The sequence below is a fragment of the Rhipicephalus microplus genome, chromosome 1, assembly GCF_043290135.1.
Source record: "Rhipicephalus microplus isolate Deutch F79 chromosome 1, USDA_Rmic, whole genome shotgun sequence".
NCBI classification, from domain to species: domain Eukaryota; kingdom Metazoa; phylum Arthropoda; class Arachnida; order Ixodida; family Ixodidae; genus Rhipicephalus; species Rhipicephalus microplus.
The window spans coordinates 118,910,138-118,932,351 of NC_134700.1; positions in this window are offsets into that span (position 1 = coordinate 118,910,138).

The following is a 22,214-nucleotide window of genomic DNA, read 5'->3' on the forward strand; positions in this document are numbered from 1 at the left end:
GTCCTACTTTTTATCTATCGATTTACGTTTAGGCTACTGGCAGATCCATATAAATCTAGTGGACAAGAAGAAGACTGCTTTTGTAACTCCGGACAGACTTTATGAATTTAACGTGATTTTTTTGGATAACGTAATGCACCTGCCACCTTCGAAAGTTTCATGAATACGATTTTGCGTGGCTTAAAATGGAACGTGTGTATGTGCTACCAAGATGACATCGTGATCTTCGGGCTCACATTTCGTGAGCACAATGAATGCGTGGACATTGTTCTGGAATGCATTAGAAACGCTGGCCTTGTTCTTAATTTGAAGAAGTGCCATTTCGGTGAGTGAAAAGCCTTGATACTTAGGCACCTCGTGAACAAAGATGGTATCAGGCCTGACCCAAAGAAGACAGCAGCTGTGAAGGTGTGCAAAGCACCTCGCTCAACCAAAGAGCTTCGTAGCTTCCAAGGCCTGTGCTCGTAATTTTCCCTATTTATTCCCGCATTCGCCGACGTTGCCTTCCCCTTGACCAGTCTGCTACGTCAAGGTGCTAGTTATGAATCGACAAGTGACTGTGAGACTGCCTTCAACCAACTCAAGTTCTTACTCATGTCACAGTCTATTTTCTCCGGCACTTTGACCCTTCTGCGCCTACCGAAGTTCATACTGGCGCCAGTGACATTGGCATAGGTACATTCGTGCAATGGAAAGAAACATCTCATTGCATATGCCGCTCCGCCGCGGTGGTTTAGTGGCTAAAGTGCTCGGCTGCTTACCCACAGGTCGCAGGATCGAATCTCGGCTGCAGCGGCTGCATTTCCGATGGAGGCGGAAATGGTGTAGGCCCGTGTGTTCTGATTTGATGGCACGTTAAAGAACCCCAGGTAGTCGAAATTTCCGGAGACCTTCACTACAGCGTCTCTCATATTCGTATGGTGGTTTTAGGACGTTAAACCCCACATATCAATTGCATATGCCAGTAGAACTTTGAGTAAACTGGAATGGAGTTACACAGGGACTGAGCAAGAATGTTTGGCACTCGTATTCACTGTACAGTGATTCCGTTCATACCTGTGCGGTCGTTCCTTCCAAGTGGTCACAGATCATCATTCCTTGTGCTGGCTTGCAAGCCTTCGAGACTGATCTAGCCGCCTTGCACGCTGGGCTCCCCGCTTGCAAGAGCATGACTTCACAGTATTATTCAAGAGCGGCCTTGAATAATATTCAAGGAATTAAGTCCGAAGAAATTGTTCGAGAAATAAAAAGATTGGGCGGATATCTATCGGTGTTTCTCCCTCACTGGTTGCGGAGCTCCTCAAGCACTCGCGATGGATTCACTTAGTTGACAAGTGTGAAAATTTACATGGTATGAAAAGAACATGTGGAAAATATAAATCGCTGCTATTTATATGAAAGTTATGACACGCCTTTAATGTGTGGCATAACATACGGGAGATTATCAAGGAGCTACAATGGCTATTTGGTGAAGTTCATGTGCACAAAAATTGACATGGTAAGATAAGAGCATGGGAAAATTATTATTGCTGGTCATAACACGAGATTCTTGTCATGCATGTCGTGAACCGGTGATGGAACACTTACGGTCTCTTTATTGACTTCATGTGTGCCAAACTTCACAGAGTAATTAGGAGCGTATTTCTAACGTGAATGAGTGGTCATAACAGAAATGTCCTGTTGTGCATGTGATCTGTTCCATGACACACAATACACAGTTATGTTTGTGGAAGTTTTGTTACCTTATGTATATCGAAATTCACAGGGCACGATAACAGAATAGGACGAAGAAAACGACTGCTCATACTCATAACACCATAAATGTCAAGCATGTCACCCACATCATCACGTATATGACCCGGTCATGGAGCTCTATTCGTGGCTTTATTAACTTATTGAGTAACAAAATATAGATGGCATAATAACTGATCTTGAATAACATAAATAGACGATCTTGTACACTAGAACCTTGTCATTCATGTCATGCAGGTCATGGCACCCATCACTCGGTCATGGAGCTCTAACAATCACCTCATTATTTCGGTGCCTACCAAAAATGATACGGCATGATAAGAGGGCATAAATACCATAACTGACTGGTCGAAGCATAAATTTTATGTCGTGCAAGTCATGTGCGCCATTGCACGTATAACCAAGTTATGGTGCTCCAAAGGCTGTTTTTTTATCTGGTTCACTAGAATTATTGAAGTGTCACTGTAAGAAAGTAATGCTTACACAACTGATTATGACGCGTAAATTAGATTAGCTTGTTGTGATTTAATTTCGATAGGCTTATTGTGACCCTGCTCCAGCCACCAACAGGCTAGACAATTTAAACTCACTCCCAATGCACTTGCTCAAGATTACCGTAATGTGAATTAAGTCAATACACTTTACTCTACATTACCTAATGTGGTTACACTCTGTCAACCAACTGGCTAGGCAATCCTAACTTACTCAAAATAGAATGAATCAAGGTATGGATTCCTGAATCTAGATTACTTTTTAAATTGTATTGGCTTCGGTCCTCGGCGTGCAGTCCGATACAGTAAATGTTCTGACTTACTCGAGGAGCACTTGAGCCAGGAAGGATGAAGGTACTCTTCTAAGGTGTCAATCGCCTCTTGCAGAGCACTCTCAATCTGCCCCTCACTTCCACCTGTGCACCAGATGGTAATGTCACCTGCGTAGATGCTGTGCTTCAATACTTAAATGCTCGATAATTTCCTTGACAGTCCAATCATGGCAATGTTGAACAGCATTGTTGAAATCACTGCTCCTCGCGACGTGCCCCTTGCTTCTAGTTTGATTGCTGCGGTCTCGATATCTGCAATCTTCATCACGGCTTTCCGATCTGTAAGAAAGGACCATACGTAGTCATAGAGGGCTTTCCCCAGACCAAGCTTGGAAATCGCTTCGAGTATGAATGAGTGGTGGATGTTGTCAAACGCTTTTTCTAGATCTAGGCACAGAATAGCTCTCACGTCTCTGGTTTTATTGTCGATGAGCTGGTGTTTGATAAGCTTCAATGCATCTTGTGTGGATAGCCCTGCCCTGAATCCAACCATATTGTGTGTATATATGTCATTATCTTCCATGTAGTTGTTTATCCTGTGCAGTATGGCATGTTCTGCAGCCTTGCTGATACGTGATGTCAGGGATATTGGCCTAATGTTGTCCAGGTTAGGGGGCTTTCCTGGCTTAGGAATAAGAATTGTGCTGGCCAGCTTCCACTGCTCTGGCACCCTGCCTTTTTTCCATGCTGCATTGATCATATCCTTCAGGGTTTCAATTGAATCGTCATCAAGGTTACGAAGGGCTTTGTTTGATATACCGTCCGGGCCAGGGGTCGAACTGCCGTTGAGATCATGCAAGGCTCTTCTGATCTCCTTGATGTTAAGGTCGCCCTCAAGACCTGGATTGGGCGTGCCCTGGTACTGTCTACTTGGTGGTGCCATTCCTCTTTTGATTGGGAGGTACTTATGCACGAGCCGCTGCACAAATTGCTGTTCTGTAGTGCGCCCTATCTATTTATGCAAAAGTCGAGCGATAACATGCTTTTGATTTGTTTTGGTAGTGTTTTCGTTGAGGAGATGCTTTAACATATTCCATGTCTTGCCATTGCGCATCTGACCATCGACGGAGTTGCAGATTTCGTCCCATTGCTGCCTGGATAGTGCACGACAATGTTCCTCGACTGATCTGTTTACCTCAGCTATCTTCTTCCTCAGTCTTCGGTGCAGATTCTGACCATTCCAACGGTTCAGTAGTGCTTGCTTTGCCTCAAGAAGATGAGCGAGTCGGCTATCCATTCTTTCAACTGGAAAATGTGTGTTAATGGTGGAGGAGACAGTTTTGATGTCCTCTTTAATCTGTTTGACCCACTGCTCCAAGCCTTGTCTGTGGCTATCTTGTTCCCTTTTCATCCTTATCTTCCTGAACTTATCCCAGTCTGTGAAGTGGAATTCTCTCTGCTTTTTATGCTCCACGGAGAAGGTAGGGGCAAGAATGCAGTGGTCACTCCCTAGGTCTACAGCAAGGTTCATCCACTGAGCCTTCTTGATGTTCCTTACAAATGTAAGGTCCGGGGTGGAATCCCTGCAGCAAGATGTACCAAGCCTTGTTGGTAGGCTGGGGTCTGTGATTAGGGTGAAATCAAGTTCACTGGCATTGCCAAAGTCGATTTCCTTCCCCAATCTTGTACTTGTAACCCCATGTATGATGATGGGCGCTGAAATCACCTGCTATGACAAGTGGACATTCCCCGGCAATATTAACAGCTTTCTTTAGAACCGTCTTGAACCCTTGCTTTTGTTCCTTTGGACTGCTGTATATATTAAGAATGAAAATACTCTGACGGTTGCTGGTACCTGGCACGATCTCTACCATGACGTGTTCCAACCGGCCTGCTTCTATCTTGAGGTCGTGGGTTACGTGCGTTAGTTTGTTGCATACGAAGGTGCAGACTCCCCTCCCTTCAGTATCCCCTAGTACAGGCTGGAATCCAGGCAAGGTTGCTTGCGGTGAAAAGGTCTCTTGTAATAATATAACATGAGAATTTTCTTGGCTGCTCCTGATATACTGCTGTAGGGTTGCCTTCTTTTTAAGGTAAACTCTACAGTTCCATTGCCAGATACGGAATTCTTCACGTGGCGCTGCCATCATGGTTATTACATGGGCCGCCCGAGCCTGATGCTGCACCTTTCTACAGGTTTGGTAGCACTAGTATTGGTGGCCGAAGAGGTGAGATGCAGGCAAAGGCCTCTCGCATGTTCCGCCAATCGGCCGGGTCTTGTGCTTTCGCCTAGAAGATCTTGGCTCATAGAGTAGTCGTCGTCATTGCCGTCGTCGCCGTCGTCGTCTTAGTAGTTGTAGTAGTAGTAGTAGTAGTAGTTGTAGTAGGCTAGCCACCTCCACAGCTGGACTTGAGAGGCGGCACTCATGCATTCTTTTGAATGGAGGAGGAAGCCCGCACACAATAATTATAAATAAAAAGAAAGTTGTTTCAGATGAAAAAACCTACAGGGACATGTATCAGTGACTTATACTCCAAAAAAATTTGGCTTGAATTTGATGCGTACTGAAGAAGAAACTAGAGACAGAAAGAAAAACTTCGAGCGCTTTCTGACCAGAAAAGATTGCCACGTTAAAGTCACTTTGCGTAATCTCCTTGGTTCTAGCAAGGTTTAGCAAGGGTTGGGCCGCAGTGCCATAAACTAGTGGCGGTGAAAGGTGGAAACTCAGCACAAAGCGCAGAGCGTAAGAGAGTGCGCACATGCCCCTTCACTAGTCCTGCCATGACACCTCTCGCTCGGTACTTGGAATGTGCGCTAGATGGTGGAACTTCCATATGATGATTATATGATGAAAAGATGCGAGATGACGGTACTTGGAGTGTTCACTAGATGGACGAACGGATAAAGAGACGCACGAACGTACGCACAGAGAGATGCACGGTTGGACACGCAGAACGACGCATGGATGGTCGGGCGCATGGGCGGACGGACGGTCACAAGAACGAATGGACAGAAGGAAGCACGGAAGGACTGACGCGTACTTCGCCCCACTCACCATCATGCACTCCGTGGATATGCCGTACTTTTTTTCGATAGATGGCGGCACACTACAAGTGATTCGCTTTTTGATGGGTTGTAAGTGAAATCTGCGCACCCAGATAAACGTCTCGACTGACGCGGTGTTGGCGTGATACCGGGTGAGTGACCGGTGTTGGTGTTGTTGCAGTCATTTGCGGAGGGAATTCCTCAGATTGCTTTCAGCAGTGGTGTTGGAACAAACCATCTTGAAAACGAGAATTTTTCACTAGACGTAGAATGCAGTCAACGCTCCGAGAGTGACAGCGACGATGAATAATCAGCTGCTAGCTCACGAGGAGCGAGTTGCAATTCACATCCCCTGTACGTTAATGTTTCAGGGACGATACTCCTCATCGTCTCACCTTGTCCTTCATCAGGCGTAACCGGCAGGATCTCCCGAGCAGTATAATAGATGTCGCTGTCTCATGACTGTTTCTCGTCTCAATCTCTAGATGGCGTTGGTTCAATAGAAGTTTGTGCAATAAGATGGATGGACACAAGGACAGACGAACCGAAGGACGAAAGGCCGGACGAACGGAAGAACACATGGACGCACGCACTGACGGATGCACGGACGCACGAACTGACGGACGGACGAACGCATGGACGAACGCACAACGTACAAATGAACGCCTCTTTCTACTCATCATCATTCAGTGCGTGGATATACTGTAACTTTTTTTATGTTCGTAAGTCACTGTGACTGTATTTAGGGTCTAATATCCTTCAGCGAGGTGAAAATAAAAGCAGGGTTTTTCTTGTGCACTGAATGCTGTTGGATTACTGTTGATATTATGAAACTCCGCATGCCGCTAACACGCTCGAGCTTGACCAGCAAAGCGAAATTAATATAGTGACCAAACTTGCAGTTGCGAGAACAATTTACGTCTCTCTGCTAACTTCTGTACTTCACCGGTACTTTCCAAACGGCGTTGTTGTTCGACAAATTTTTCTATTGCGACGTTGCGGGAAGCCTACTTTTGAACTCTTCTCCATATTAGTGTTTCGATCGCGCTGATAGAGCCTGCAACAATTGGGTAAAGTGTATTTCACAACAATTGGGTAAAGTGTATTTCACAAGCTAAAGTCTGAGTTTGGAAATAACGCAAGCACTACCTAGTGGAATGTGTTCCCTAGAAGAAGCAACTCCGCCCCGATGCGGTGGTCTAGTGGCTAAGGTACTCTGCTGCTGACCCGCAGGTCGTGGGTTCAAATCCCGGCTGCGGCGGTGGCATTTTCGATGGAGGCGGCAATGTTGTGGGCCCGTATGCTCAGATTTGGGTGCACGTTAAAGAACCCCAGGTGGTCGAAATTTCCGGAGCCCTCCACTACGCCGTTTCTCATAATCATATGGTGGATTTGGGACGTTAAACCCCACATATTAATCAATCAAGAAGCAACTCCATGTTCCTCTTCATGCAAGTATCAACGACGGCGTAATATATTTGCGAACCATCCCCGCGTTAAGCATTCGGTGCCGCGCAGTCACAATGGCGCTACACGCCAGCGGCCTACTACTGCGGCAAGTCCTTCAGGCTGGCTCGGTGCATGTATAATACCTCAAAGTACCATTCAGTTCAAGCGTAAGTACTAGTTCGTGCAGTTTTCTGCCGCAGGCACAGGATACACATTGTGTCGTTCATGCACGGTCGACCACCTGGCACGACCACACTCCGCAATGCGTCAAAAAATTTGATATGTGGAATTTAAATTCCCCAAACCACCTTATGATTATGCGAGATGCCATTGTGGAGGGTTCTGGAAATTTCGACTACCTGGGGTTCTTCACCGCGCACCCAAATCTGAGCACACGGGTTTACAGCATTCCCGCACCATCGAAAATACAGCCACCGCAGCCGGGATTTGATACCGCAACATGCGCGTCAGCAGACGAGCACATTAGCCACTAGACTATACCACAGTGAGGCCTGAGGCAAAAAATGAGGTGGCCATTATTCAGTAGTTCTTATTGTTTGGGAAAGTACTTAGGTTCGATTTACAATCATTTGAACATCAAGAGTTCATCCGGTGAAAGCAGCATGGGCGGGCTTTCGTGCGTCCTATCCTTTCTTATGCGAATTCACAGGTTGATCCTCTTACCGCAGCCATCTTGAATTGCACAGCACGCTACCCATAGCTCGTGGACATTGCGAATACGATGGTCTATGCACAGTGTATGTTGATTTTCGGAAACCCTTTTTCGAAGTTTTTACAATCAGTGTTTTAAAATAATCAGTTGTGAATTAGGATGCATTGTTCTAGTTTCATATTGCGTTTGAATGTTGTGTATTTGTAATAATTCGCGCACTACTTCCACATGAGTGTACAGGTCACTGGGGCAATTGTCATGGCGTTCTCATGACTTATTGCTTTGGCGAACATTCAGTTTTTTCTGGTAAATAAATCTTTCGAATTTCCATTTTAATTATGAGATCTGCGTGCGTCAAGGTACGCTCAGAAGAGCTTGTGTAGGGGGAGGGAGCTTGATGGAACATACTTAATGAAAAGGAAACGCTGCAATGTTCAGAACACGAAAAACCGGCACGGCACAAACCAAGCGTCTGTGTAGTCCCTGCTTTTATGTGTTCTTGAGTTCGCAGTGCCGCCTTTTCATACATACTACGCTCACTTAATTATTATTCTCGTAGCTTTTTTCTCCATACTTTATAAGTCATTCATGTAAGTTTGAATGATATAATGAATTCCTAATTGTTGACATCAAAGAGCATTTTTATTAAAATGCTTTCTGGCAAACTTCGGTGTTCGTGTCGCAAAGTACTGATTAGCTAGAATGTTTGTGTGCGATTTTTTTATTAACTGTCAAGTATTTACGTGCACATTGAGCTTCTATTCACTTTTTGACAACTTTGAGCGCGTGCAGGCAAAATTTGCTTACCCCTGCGACATTATTGTTTTTCGTATTGCTATTTAAAGCCAATTAGCTACTTGGGAAGACAATTGTGATTCCTTTGAGTTTTACCGCCTCAATATATACGCTGCACAACTGTACTCTCATACTTCAGCTCCCTAGAAATGACAACAACCAAAGTGGGAGCTCTGCCAGCAGGACCTGGATAAAGAGCAAGAGGAATTGCCATTGCTCGATGCCGCATAAAGAAATAAGTGTGTAATATTCATACTAACTATAACTAATATGCTCTATACCAAACGCACGAAAAAATATACTCGTTGAGGATATATTCTGAAAGTGACGTCCTTTTGAAGAATAGATTCCTGAACATACAAAAAACAAAAGAAGCCTATCGCGTGAACGAATGCAAATGCAAAAGTGCGAGGTCGTAATATTGACTGAACGCACAGCTTTGTGCACGTTATTGTTCCTGGATTTATTTGCGAAAATGAGCGTGATAGTGATGACGTCCGAATGCGAGAGAACATGAGTAATGTAGAAAAAAGTTAACAGGCTTAAATGAGGCAGTCTCAATGTTCTCTTCTCCGGACTTTTTTTACTTTAGAAAGAGCTCGGTGTGTAGAGAACAGCCATGTAGTTTCTAACTTCGACGAACTTGCTTTGCCGTCGACACGGAAACCAAATATTGTCTTTCCGAAATATGCTTTTTCGCGTGTAACTAGAGCATCGAACTGCGACACAAAATAAATTTTGGGGACATAAAATTCTAGGCAGCTTATTAGAAGATGAACATGTTAAAACGAGGGTGTTCACTGCGGGGGTAGACGAACACTCTACTGACGTCCTAAATTACTGCCGTGCCTCTAATTCCGTGCCATTTGTCTCAGCTACTTAGGCGACCATCTCAAATGTAGTTGTAAAATGTCGTGCCTAAATACTGTATTGAAAAACAGTGAACTGCTAGAATATTTGATTGAATAAATAAACTTTATTTAAAGTCTGTCAATTTTCACCGGGCAAGATGGGGTAAGAGGGGTTGACCCCTCTCTCTTCCGCTGGCCCATCTTCACCCTGCCGGATGACCCAAAGCTGGTGCGCCAGCTCGTCGCTAGTGAGTGCCGCCTGCTCTCCCACCGCCGATCCGCAACAGTGACCGCAGACGCGGTAGAGGCCTGCCCCTGCCTTCGCACGGTGGTAGCTGCAGCAATTGGCCTCGGAGTTCATCCCTGCCTAACTTGCGTCGCGAGGAGCGCGGCCGCAAGGACATTGGGCACACTTCCAAAGCATGTGTCGCAGTGTCGCCCTTCCCCGCACGCTCTACACGCGTCCGTTGAGTATGCGTGTGGATAACACAGGCGTATTTGTCTTTAATAACCTCAAAGTTATAGGCTGTCTTTTATTCAATTTGCCTGGTGGTGGTGAATATTTGCGTCTGTTTAGCTTGTAATGTTGTGTAATGTCGTTGAATGTGGTCAGGTGGCCCGCTCTCGGAGATGAAGGTGGCAACCCAATGAGCCACGGCTCGGTGAGTTAGATCTCAAGCCGTGGTGTTGGCTGCCTGGTTGCCTGCGAGCGGGACGCTGGTGTGAGCTGGGGTCCACAGAAGGAAGCAGTCACATTTTCAGTTTTGAGACACAAGGACGACGACGCCGAGGCCATCGCTCCTCGAACCTCGCCGTCGTCCTTGTTGCCATTACTTGATTATAGTATCTGGACCGCCAGACACGAGAGGTGGCCGCGCGCGAAGCCATGGACGGCAGCTTGCGAGTCGTTGATCACGACCGCAGCCTCCGGTGCGGCGACCAGTGCTAGAGCTATCACCGCCTCTTCGGCCACGTCTGTGCGTTCCGTACGCACTGTGGCAATCGCGATGCATTTGCTCGTGCGATTCACAACGGCGATCACGTGAGCACACCTTCCCTCCGGTTATCGCGCGGCGTCTATGTATACCCCCTCGTCGCTTTGCCATACATTTTTTGAAGGTCTCTCGCTCTTTTGTTGCGGCACCCAATGTGGTATGTCGGGTGTATGTTCCTGGGGAGTGGCGGACCATAATCGGAAACATCGTCTTCTCCCCGAAATTCGTGGTGAATGTAATGCCTAGAGATTAGAGAATGCGCCTGCTCGTCTTGGACGCTGACAATCGCTCGTATTGAGCAATGTTGTTCCCCTCGATTTGTTCGCCCAGGGTGTTGTGCAGGCCCAGTTCAAAGAACATGTCGGTGGTCCTGTTTACAGGTATGCCTACCACCCTCGTGAACGCCTTGCGAATCATGCAATTGACCTTGTTTCGTTCGGACGTCAGCCACTTTAAATAAGCAGCGACGAACGTTATGCGACTGATCGCGTACGCCTGTACGAGGCGAATGGCGCAGCTTTCCCGCTTACCACTGCGTCTGTTCGGTATGCGGCGCAAAAGTCGAATTCTTTCGTCAACCGAAAGTTTAAGTCTTCGTACCTTCTCACCGTTGTGACCGCTGGCCTGCAGCTGTAGTCCGAAAATTTTTATGTTCTCGAGCTCGGTATGGGAACGCCGTCCGCCTCTATTACTCTAATTTCTGATTTCCCTCCACCGGGACGGACGGTCTTGCGGCCTCTTCTCGCAGGTCTGTTTAGCAATAGCTAGGACATGGCCACTAAACATTCGAGGCTTAATTGTACCTCTCAAAAATTCCTGCACCGTGTCCACGCCCATCTGCAGCGTCCGCTCCACGTGGCCGTCACATCCTCCTCCGGGGACCAGAGGGGGGTGTCGTCCGCGTAAAGGCTGTCATGCAGACCCTCGTTTCTCGGCTAGCCCAAGGAAGACTAGGTTAAACAACATGGGTGAAAAGATGGAGCCCTGCGGCGTACCCTTCGGACCCGTCTTGAATTCTGGTGATTCTGTGTTGCCGACAACAACGCCCACACGCCTGCCCGTGAGGGAGTCGCTTATATAGTTATAAATTCTTTGGCCTAATCTCAGCGATCTGACACGGTCGAGAATCGCCGCATGCTCAACGCTCTCAAAAGCTTTTTTTTTTCAGATCAAGGTGGAGAATTCCTTTGGTGGAACTAGAAGTGCTGCCTACAATCTGATATTTCAGCTGCAGCATCAATATTTCAAAAAAAAATTTGTTACGTAGATGCCTTCCCAACTTCTCAGAATGTCGTCAGGGTGGTGTTTGTGAAAAAGTAAGTTTTAAAGTACCGCCCCTTCTTTCTATACCAAATTAGCGTACATGTTAAGTATGTTCACTTGTGCAAGCAGCTCGAGGCTCATGCAGTTTTATCAGAAAAATGTTTATACCACATACGCCTCAAAAAATATAGTCAACATGTGTTATGTTTCTACTTTTTCTGTGGAATTTCTACCCTATGTAAGAATACTTCAGCAAGAAATACTTACTCTACAAAAGGTATATCTTGCGGAAAAGATACTTTTAGAGCTCTCGAGCTTTTAAAATTCACAAGCGAAAATCACGAATTTACCGAAATTTTCCATTTTTAGATGCGGAGCATCTTATACTCGCGCCTTGTAGTGCGCCGTCCGCACCGCTTCTCGAACATTCGACAGCTGACGCGCGCGCATGCGCCGTCGCGCCGTCACCCACTCTTCCACCATCTGTGCATCCCTTCCTCCTCTACACACCGCGCGCGCTTCACTCCTCCACCATCTGTGCACCCTTCCTCCTCTACACACCGCGTTCGACATCTACAATTCTCCTGATTCTCCAGTGGACGCGCATGTGGCGTCGCGCTTCGAGAACATTCAACAGCTGACAGTGCATGCGCCGTCGTGCTGTATATATACTCAAGGTCGGCGCTCGCTCGCTCAGTTGCCGCTCGTCGGTTGGTTTGTACGGCGCGTCGACGTCCAAGGTCGCGGTGAAATGAATTCCAACGAATCCACAAACACAATGATCGACGTCCCTTCGACCAGCGCCGCCCTTTCGCATACGTGTGTACGTGTTCACTCATTTAACACCCCCTCCTACAACCACGTTAACCAATTTAGCCATCGACCCAAGTAAGTCGCAATTTAACACCCCATTTCACAACCACGTTAACCAATTTAGCCATCGACCCAAGTGAGTCGCACTTTAACACCCCGTTAACCAATTATATGGTCCGCATCCTCCTCAGTGTTCCCCCGAGGGAAGCTGCGGGCAATTTTTTTTGTATATTTAGACGCAATCAGCCCCATGTGTTGATAAAATTGAAATCACTTTTTTGCCTGGATTGAAAGCATAGACCAGTTTTTTGCATAAAACTAGATTTATCATTACAATTCTTGTTTAAAGGAGGAAAATAGTTTTTGATCTTTCCAATTGATGGCAATGGGGAAACTGAAGGCGGAAGTAGTCGTATTACCAAATGAGAAGATAGCCGTCAAAGTGTGAGCAATGGATTACACATGTTGCGTAAGTAATTTCAGTTTCTTTGTATAGGCTCCGCCATGGTGGTCTAGTGGCTAAAGTACTCGGCCCCTTACCCGCAGGTCACAGGATCGAATCTCGGCTGCGGTGGCTGCATTTTTGATGGAGTCGAAAATGCTTCAGGCCCATGTGCTCTGATTTGGGCCCACTCACAGAACCCAAGGTGGCCGAAATTTCTTCGCCTCTCCACTACGGCGTCTAAAGTCCGTTAAACTCCACGTATGATCAGTTCCTGTGTATAAAAAAACACTTTACCGCTCTCATTTTATTGTGAAGGAAAATATATGAACACTATTGGCTTGTGTTTGCTCTCGCCGTCGGCATTGACGTCACCATATTGCCGCTGACAAAGTCATCTTTTGCATGTCGTGCGTGCAAGTTAGGTGTGTGATCTGTGGAAACGAGTACGGCTGATTTAAAAATGGCAAGAGATGGTCACCCCCACTGCTCAATGTGCACATGCGATATCATCGTGTGAGACTGTGGTCGAGGACTCTACAAGCTGAGAGATCGCTTTCCGCAAGTGATTCGGCCCCGAAGTGGGTGGCGAAGCAATGTTGTTTTACCAGTAAGTGCGAACTACGACCATTGGCGCGGTCCCCTGACCAGAGGGATCAGCGTTTCTTCCACTGCCCCGACTCAGGTTCGCCGACCTTGGCCGTTAGAGGCCCTCAGAAAAAAAAAAACAGACGTGGGAACGCATCCACAGTGTAGCACTGCCCGCTTCATTTTCAGTGACTGCGCCTCATTAGTGCTTTTTTTTACCGCTTAGCTTCGGGTTCTAGCGCTGCAGTGATAGTCAAAAATTCAACGGCACGGAGCCTATAAAGCCGCGGTCGCGAGCGTGGTGCACTCACTATCGATCTACATCACTAAAGCGCTCGTATATGGGGGTTATCCCACCAGTTTGTGTTAAGATGACAAGCAGTAGGAAAGGCGCTTTACTTCCTGAAGGGGCCATGTTATCAGTTTTCCCTGATATCATATACAAACAACTAACAGCTAGCCTAACTTTGACGAGCATTCCAATTGGTTGTCACAGCCTGTATTTATTCACCCTCGCGGCGAAACTGATTTTTCTCTGAACACAGACACTGCTTTCTGTCCCCAGTCAAAAAAATCCACTTGTCTATATACCGGGACGGCCCACATTTTTTTATTGCAAATTTTTGATTGAAAGTTTGCATCCTTTTTTATTTCCTTTTCACCCATAATTCTGTAGCGTTACAAATATAAATGCTACCTCGTAAAAGGTCGTCTACAGTGAATGCCGGCAGACGACGCGTCTAGTGCACTGCCGCTCCTGCATGGAGGCTTGATGGAAGAGGTGGTGAAAGAAGGAGATTGAGGCAGCGGGGAAGCGGCCTTCGTGAGTAAAGAAACAAGCACGACGACCTTGTTATGTATATGAGGAGCTGCAAACGAAGTTAGGTTCGCCAGGCAGGGTAGACACGCCGTGCCAATTTTTTTATATTCTATATCAAAGTAACGAGCGGCCACGACAGTGTTCAGACACCGCTGGCATGATAGATAGATAGATAGATAGATAGATAGATAGATAGATAGATAGATAGATAGATAGATAGATAGATAGATAGATAGATAGATAGATAGATAGATAGATAGATAGATAGACAGATAGAAGTTTTCAGACGCACTTTTTAGGGACGGATGATTAGATGGATATCATCGCAATTTTTTTCTATTGCGATGACTGAATTGCTTCGAATTAAGCATTTTAAGTGAGTGAAAGCGCATTAGAAGCCGTATTTAAGCATTTATTTACAAAGAGGAACGATTGCGCCACTGGCACTTGCTTTACAAATTGGACGAGAAAATATTCCACAATATCCCACGTTGAAACATTTGGTTCGGAACTCTTGTGACGCTTCGCACAACGCACAATGCTGTGTTCCTGCGGAGAAGCCCTGTCTAGTTGGAAATCAGTGCTCTGAGTCTAGTTTGAAGTTTAGTGATCTGTTCACGTATTTTTACTGTTCTCATACTTTGTCGCACTGTTATTTTATCGCGGCAACACGGCCTTCTTACAAAAGAAATGGATATGCAGCATTCATGATGAAAGGAACGCGAATTGCATTTGTCTCTGCCTGAAAGTTCACTCTAAGCGAATCACAAAGGGCGGGTGAACTGAAAAAAAAAAGAAACGGCGCACTTGGCAGTGAAAAGGATTACGTACAGTTACTTTTCCCACATTTTTATCGCGTAGCCAACATGTTTTTACGTGTGCAGAGGGGCGGAGAAGAGTGCGGGCGTGTCTTAGGCGCCCTGAAAAAAAAAGCTTTTTCTCATTTCGAGCACGCACTTACGCATTGTGTCTTGTAGCTTGCCCTGCCAGCCAAGTGCAAGCTGTTCCACCGGAAAACATTCACAGTTTCCCGTCTACAGGTTTCGTGAGGATTCCCGCGTCTCAACACTTTAATGGAACCCGGAATAAAAGGAATTCGCACCTGTGTATTTTCCACCCACATTCTTCTCGTTGTCCCCTTTGAATGCGCCTGTCGCGTTTGTTGAGCGCAGGAGGTGGAAAATGCTTATTCAATTTATTAACTCTCAAGGCCAAAGCATAGCGTAGAATGGTAAAGTAAGAAAAAAGTAAACATACATAAAAAACGAAGATTGAGTGCGCATTCCAGAATCCTAACAAAAGCTACCGCAATGTTTACCATAGTACTCAGCAAAGAAGGAACTAATGCAGAATGCCTAGGTGATGTCGAAGCATTATAAATGTATAATACCGAGAAAGAAAAGTGACACACAAAAACAAACGTAAAGAAAGTTAGTGTTAGCGCACAAGCGTTGTGTTCGCAGCTGACCAGTATTCGTAAAGTTTAGTACACTTCTGGAATCACGGAATGGTACTTTTGTGCTTACGTATGTAATGATGAGTACCTTAAAAACCTGCGCTTCACCGATGACATTGCATCGCTGAGTAACTCAGGGGACGAATTGCAACTCATGATTACGGAGTTAAACAAGCAGAGCAGAAAGGTGGGTCTTAAAATTAATCTCCAGAAAACGAAAATAATGTAGGTGTAGCCTTAAGAGGCAAGAAGAGAGCAGAGTGGATTACGGATGAAATGGGGGTTAAGGATATCATAGTTGAAATCCAGAAAAAAAAATGGACTTGGGCCGGGCATGTAGCGCGTACACAGGATAACCGCTGGTCATTAAGGGTAACTAACTGGATTCCCAGAGAAAGCAAACTGGTTAGGGGAAAACAGAAGGTTAGGTGGGCAGATGAGATTAGGAAGTTTGTGGGTATAAATTGGCAGCAGCAATCACAAGACCGGGTTAACTGGCGGAACATGGGAGAGGCCTTTGTCCTGCAGTGGGCGTCTTGAGGCTGATGATGATGTAAGGATACAAAAGCCATGGAACCAGGATCTTTTAAATCAAAAGCTGTCGTGAGATCACAAAAAGGTTGCGTGTGCAGTAGTAGTCCGCCGTTGCCACCACCGGTGTACGTAAAAACTATCTCCCGAGATTATATAAAAGGAAAAAAACAAGCAAAACACATGCAACAAGGACAAAACGGGTTTATAACCAGGGTCCCTTGCGTGCAGGACCAGTGATCACCACAAAACCATGCCAGTGCAGGAAAATTGATCTTAAATCACCTTATGCAGGGTTCATACCGGGAAAGGAATCCCCTTATATGGGTAATAAAGCATTTTACAAAGCCAAGAAAGAACCAGGCTTAACACAATGGGAATTACTTGACGAGCCCGCCGTTGAATGCTCCAATAACACCCCCCCTCCCCCTAGGAAAACCATCAGGCATAATTTTTCTTCGCTGTTACTAACAGCTCTGAAAATGAAGATACTTATAGGGAGAAAACAAAACGACGACGCAGAGACATGAAGGACACGAAGGACACGAGCGCTCGTGTCCTTCGTTTCCGTCTTATCTGTGTCGTCGTTTTGTTCTCGCGCTATAACTATCGTCATGCCATACCACTAGCCCAAGCTGCCACAGCACTGAAAATTTGCACAAAATACCTTGTAAGCGTGCAGCAAGTATCACGCTTCTCAGAAGATTGACAAGGGATGAGTGAATCAATGGTGGAACTTCGTTATTTCCTACGGAACGCGTTTTAGCACGATGCGGGCCGCTGCCGCGTCAGGAGAGGGCAGTGCCCTGCGTCACGCTGTGGGGAAGTCATCACGCCTTCCAAATGTGAGGGTGCTATCACAAGCTCCGGACTCGAACAACATTTATTGGCAGTCCACCAGGCCCGCGACAAAACAGAGAGACGAGAGATGATATAGTGAATTATCTACTAAATGTAAACTACAAAATCTTGGCCATTCCCTTTGAGGTGGTATAAGTCATGTTCTCTAAGGCTAAGATAAACAAAAACAAACAAAATTGGGCGACCTTTAAGCTACGCCTTGAAGAGTTAAACGCGATAGCAAAATCCGGCCACTAATGCGCCCTTCAACTGCTAAGTGCACACTTAATGATATGTTTTGTTACATACACACGCATGCATGCACACACACACGCACACTGTAGATCGTACCAGCGCGCGCGTGAATGGTACATACAGCTTTTTGATCTAAAGCAAGAGTCGGATGGCCTCCAAGATACACGCCGCGCGCTCGCCATCTCGAAGGCCATAAAGAGTCTCACAATGCTTCACAGATAGCAGCACATTATCTAGCGTTTGCTGTTTTCTTGATCAATGCCTCTGGAGAGGCATGATATGTCTTCCGCTATATGGACATAGTTGTCCATTTATACTGCTGTTTCAAAGTTCTTCTGTGTATTTAGCGGCAATGACTGCACTATCCTGGCCTGTTTTGATGTAGTTTCAGGCTTCCCAAATGCGTCTATAAATCACCGAATGGGCTCGTTTTCGTCTTGACACCTGTCGAACAAAACGCGTTAAAAGGCCTTGAAACACTTTTTCAAGTCACTTGAATTCATTTCATGGTCGAAGCATGAAATGAATTCACTAGAAGAGCTTATTTACACACAAATTCAACAGCGCAAAAATTTCAAGAATCCTTCCAGTGCGAGTGAAGAGACGAAGGTTTGTCGCATGCTGCGATTTCACTATCTCTTCTTTCGTCCCGACGAAAGCGTTGGAAGATAAGCAGGGAGGGGTGGTATGGATAAAGAATCTACCGCACCTCGTGACTTTGAGCCTTTTTTTTCAAATGCGCGGCTTCTCAGTGTGTTCGCGGGCGCACGCGTGCACAATAGCAGTTAACACAGTTGTGGGAGTCAGCCACACTCTTAAAAAAAAAGAAGCGAGAATGGAGAAACGGGCTCCGTTCCTCCTTCGGCGCAGCGACTTCCTCCCTTCCGGGCGCTTTACCCGTCGCGCCCTCTCGCGGCAAGGGCCAAAGGAACAACGTTCCTCCTTCAGCGTTCAAGTTTCTCCTCAATCACAGGGGTCTTCCTCGCGCGCATGCGCACGCCAAGCCTATAGCCGGCCGCGGCCAGTCGCGAGCGATTGCTTTTACCTAAGATTGTTGTAAGCAATACAGGAGTGATGTTTTCTTTTGTTTTATTAGTGTAGAGTAAAAGCCTCTCTTTTTTTATCGTCAGGCACTCGCACGATGCTCCGTACACTTCCACGTGTGTCTCGTGTTGTTTCATACTACCAATTTGTCACGAATACAAGGAGCTCTGCTTCCCAAGCAGTCTTGCTTTATCGATTACCTTAGAGTGTAAAAAAATAATGAATTTTTTCGGTGTCGACATACTAGGTAAGCCCACGCATTTTTAGTTTCACACGGCACCAACAGCACTCATGAATTTAACGAGGCGCGTAAAAAAGCATCACACTTAATTTTTCAACACTCTAGGAAACCTCATACCACTTACAGTCCATGCGTGAAAGTACGATCATATACAATTGATAGACTTATACGTGCCACTACCGCCATATGAATGTTCTTTGCAGTTTACCCCCTTTCGAATACGGCCGCCGTGGCTGGAAGTCAAACCTGCGTCCTCCAGCATAGTCACACGACACCCCATAAGGCTATGCTACCACGACAGGTGAAAGCACAAATGGAAACAGGCTGCGAAGTTTCACCGAGCATTTATTCGCCAGGCTAGATTACAACCGTCAGAAACTTTTTAATCATCATCATAACTAAACTTTTGTGAAAAGTGAACCAATGACTTCTGTAGGTTAAACCAAATTCTCAATCGCATTCGTTTTCAATTGCCCATGCCAGCACTGAGAAGTAGGAAGGAATTATGCACGCGAGAGTATGTCTTTCTCGTTCATGATTCTCCTTTGACGTGAGAAACTGAACACAAAATGCACTTCTAGTAACAGCTGTGCACAGCAAGTAAGTACTAACGCTCACTCACCTTTGTGAAAAGAGTATTCCGAATCCAGAGTAATAACCACCACAGCCACAGCGCTAACAGCAAAACTGTGGCACGCACTATGATTGCAAGTTGACATGCGAGGCAAATCGCGAGAGGCATCTGAAGCAGAAAAGTATGCAGGCACAACATCCTATAAAGTGTTAGTAAACTTGCGCATTGCAGCAATAGTTCCTCCACTCAAGTATTAGAGCTGCCACGACGAAAACAGCCACTGTCAAAGCTCACGAAAAAATACCGTCGGATGCGAGGTCATCGCTTATTTCTCTCGCAAGACCCGCGTTGTAACGTACGTATACACTGCTAGGACGGTCGTTACCGCATCAAAAACATTGTCATTGAAGGGCTAGTGGTGTACTGTATCCATGGCTAACGGTCACACTTGTGGTACGCACGTAAAAAGAATATAAGCAAACGTTAAGACGAAACAACTAAACGAGGTCGACGTGACCACAGAACACTTACCACGACGGAGACAAAGTTTGGTCTGTATGCTGCGCCCTCTCCAAGTAACAAGAAGAAAAAAAAAACGTGACCTCCGAAATGGCTAACGCACGGCAAGTGTTTGCCCTCTCGGAGGCTTCAAGAAAAAAAAAAGTTACTGTGGCAGTGGTCGACAGATGACGCAGCGTTCGGAATGCCGTGGGCATTCTATGCATGGCTTGGAGGCATCCGCCTTCGTGAAAACCTGATAAGCTCTAGTAATCATTCCGTTCATTATTGTGCAACCATTGGTAAACTTAAGTTTGCCTAAGCATCAGATACAATATATTTACGTGTGCGCATGTTGTGGTATTGATACAAAACGTAAAGAAAGTGTAAGAAATCCTACTTGTAACCTGTGCCACTCTGGTCAGTCGAAATTCATCGCTATATAAAGTGGTGCGCTTTCATAGTAGGGTGTGAGTAAAGACGTGAAGGTGTGGGCCATTGATGTAAATGGTTGATTGTGTTCTTGTTGCGTGCTTGTTAGCGTATATGTTAGTGTACTTGTTGCGTACTATATGTGTACTATGTGACCATGTGTGCATGTGTAGCTATATGAATTGCCACAGCACATATTAGGCTTCCGGTGTCCGTGAATAATCCTGAATGGGTTGAGGCGTAAACAATCCGCAAGGGAGCCGTGATAGTGGGTATGACACCGCACGGCGCGGCAGGCAACTTTTTTTTAGTTTTGTTTAGTCTCTCTAGATGGCGCCAGCTACCATCTACTTCATTGCTATGACGCTCACACACCTCCAGCTACTTATATAACGTTGAACATCTGTCTATCAAAGCTGCACTACGGATTGCCAATGGTTTCGCTGCGATCGAGTGTACGGTTTGGAGGCACATCTCGTGACCTGCGGACCCGTAAACGCATGGATAACGTCGCTACACTATGTGAATCTGCGAGAAATAAATACAGCAAGCCTAGCATGCACTGTTCAGGATCAGGGCTCTGAAGAATCCGTGTCTTTCGGAGTGAACGTGGCTTCGCTGACCGAACGAAACGTACTTGCTCCGTCGATCTCTTTCGCGATGTGTTCACCGCCACAGGTTCGTCTGCTTGTTTTTCTAATCATTTCGTTCAATATCAAGCTCAGCGGGACCGTTTTTTTTGTAACTTTCAGTGCCGTGTACTCCTTACCAGTCGAGAATCGTTGCATTTGCTAAGCCTACTCGCTTCGCCGGGGGGCAGCCATGTTGATTTTCATAAGGAGGAAAGTGTTTCTCCGTGGATGAGGGAGCAACGTTTCTCTATTTAAAGAAGAACATTGGGGACATCACCGTTCCTCCCTAAATGGAGAGAATGTCACTCCATTTTTTTAGAGTGCATGCCAACGCGATAGATAACCCAATGAACTGGCGAAAGCAAAAAATGGCAGCATATCCACGGAGTGAATGATGGAGAGTGGGGCGAAGAATCCGTCCGTCTATTCGTTCTTGCTTCCGTCCGTCCATGCGTCCGTCAGTGTGACCGTCCATGCGTCCATCAGCCCGTCCGTGCGTGCGTCTGTTCGTGCGTCCGTCCCTGCGTTCGTCCATGCAGCCGCCCTTGCGTCCGTTCATGCGTCCATTTATGCATCTGTCTATGTGTCCCTTCGTCCATCTATTCAACACTCCAAGTACCACCATCTCGCATCTTTTCATCATATATTCCCTATGTAGAAGCACCGCCATCCAGCGGACATTCCAAGGACTAAACGAGAGGTGGCACACGCATACTTTCTTACGGCTTGCGCTTCGGGTCCACTTCCCACCTTTAACCCCCTCGAGTTCATGGTATATACTAGTTCACTGTATTCATGGCACTGCGGCTGAACGCTCGCTAAACCTTTCGAAAACCAAGGAGGTTACGCCCAGCGAGTATGACGTAGCAAACTTTTTCAGTCAGATAGTGCTCAATGTACATGCCAATGGCTGCTAATGGGAAATGAGAGGCGGAGAATTCGGCTTTTACTTTCTTACGGCTTGCGCTTTGTATCTACTTCCCATTTTTAACCATCTCGAGTTCATTCATGGTATATACAAGTTCATTGTATTCATGGCACTGCAGCTCAACGCTCGCTAAACCTTTCTAAAGCTAAGGAGGTTACACCCAGCGAGTATAACGTAGCAACCCTTTCTTGTCAGATAGTGCTCAATGTACATGCCAATGGCTGCTATTGGTGATCGCAGCCTGCCCGTTAGCTAAAAGCCGAATGCTCCTGTCTCTCATTCCCCATTAGCAGCCATTGACATGTACATTGAGCACTATTTTTTATTGTTCAACAAAGCACAGAAGAAGTCTCTCACCGGCACCACCTTGGAGGTCAAAATGTTATACTTGTTACATACTACGGGGGACGAACGGGTGCCGCTATAAGGAGCTTCGCCCCTAAAAGCCAACGCACAACCGACACAGCATTGTGGCGTCCCGTCGCGAAGTCTTTCAAGCGAGGTTCTGTGGGCGCGCCGAGTGAAGTTCAGTT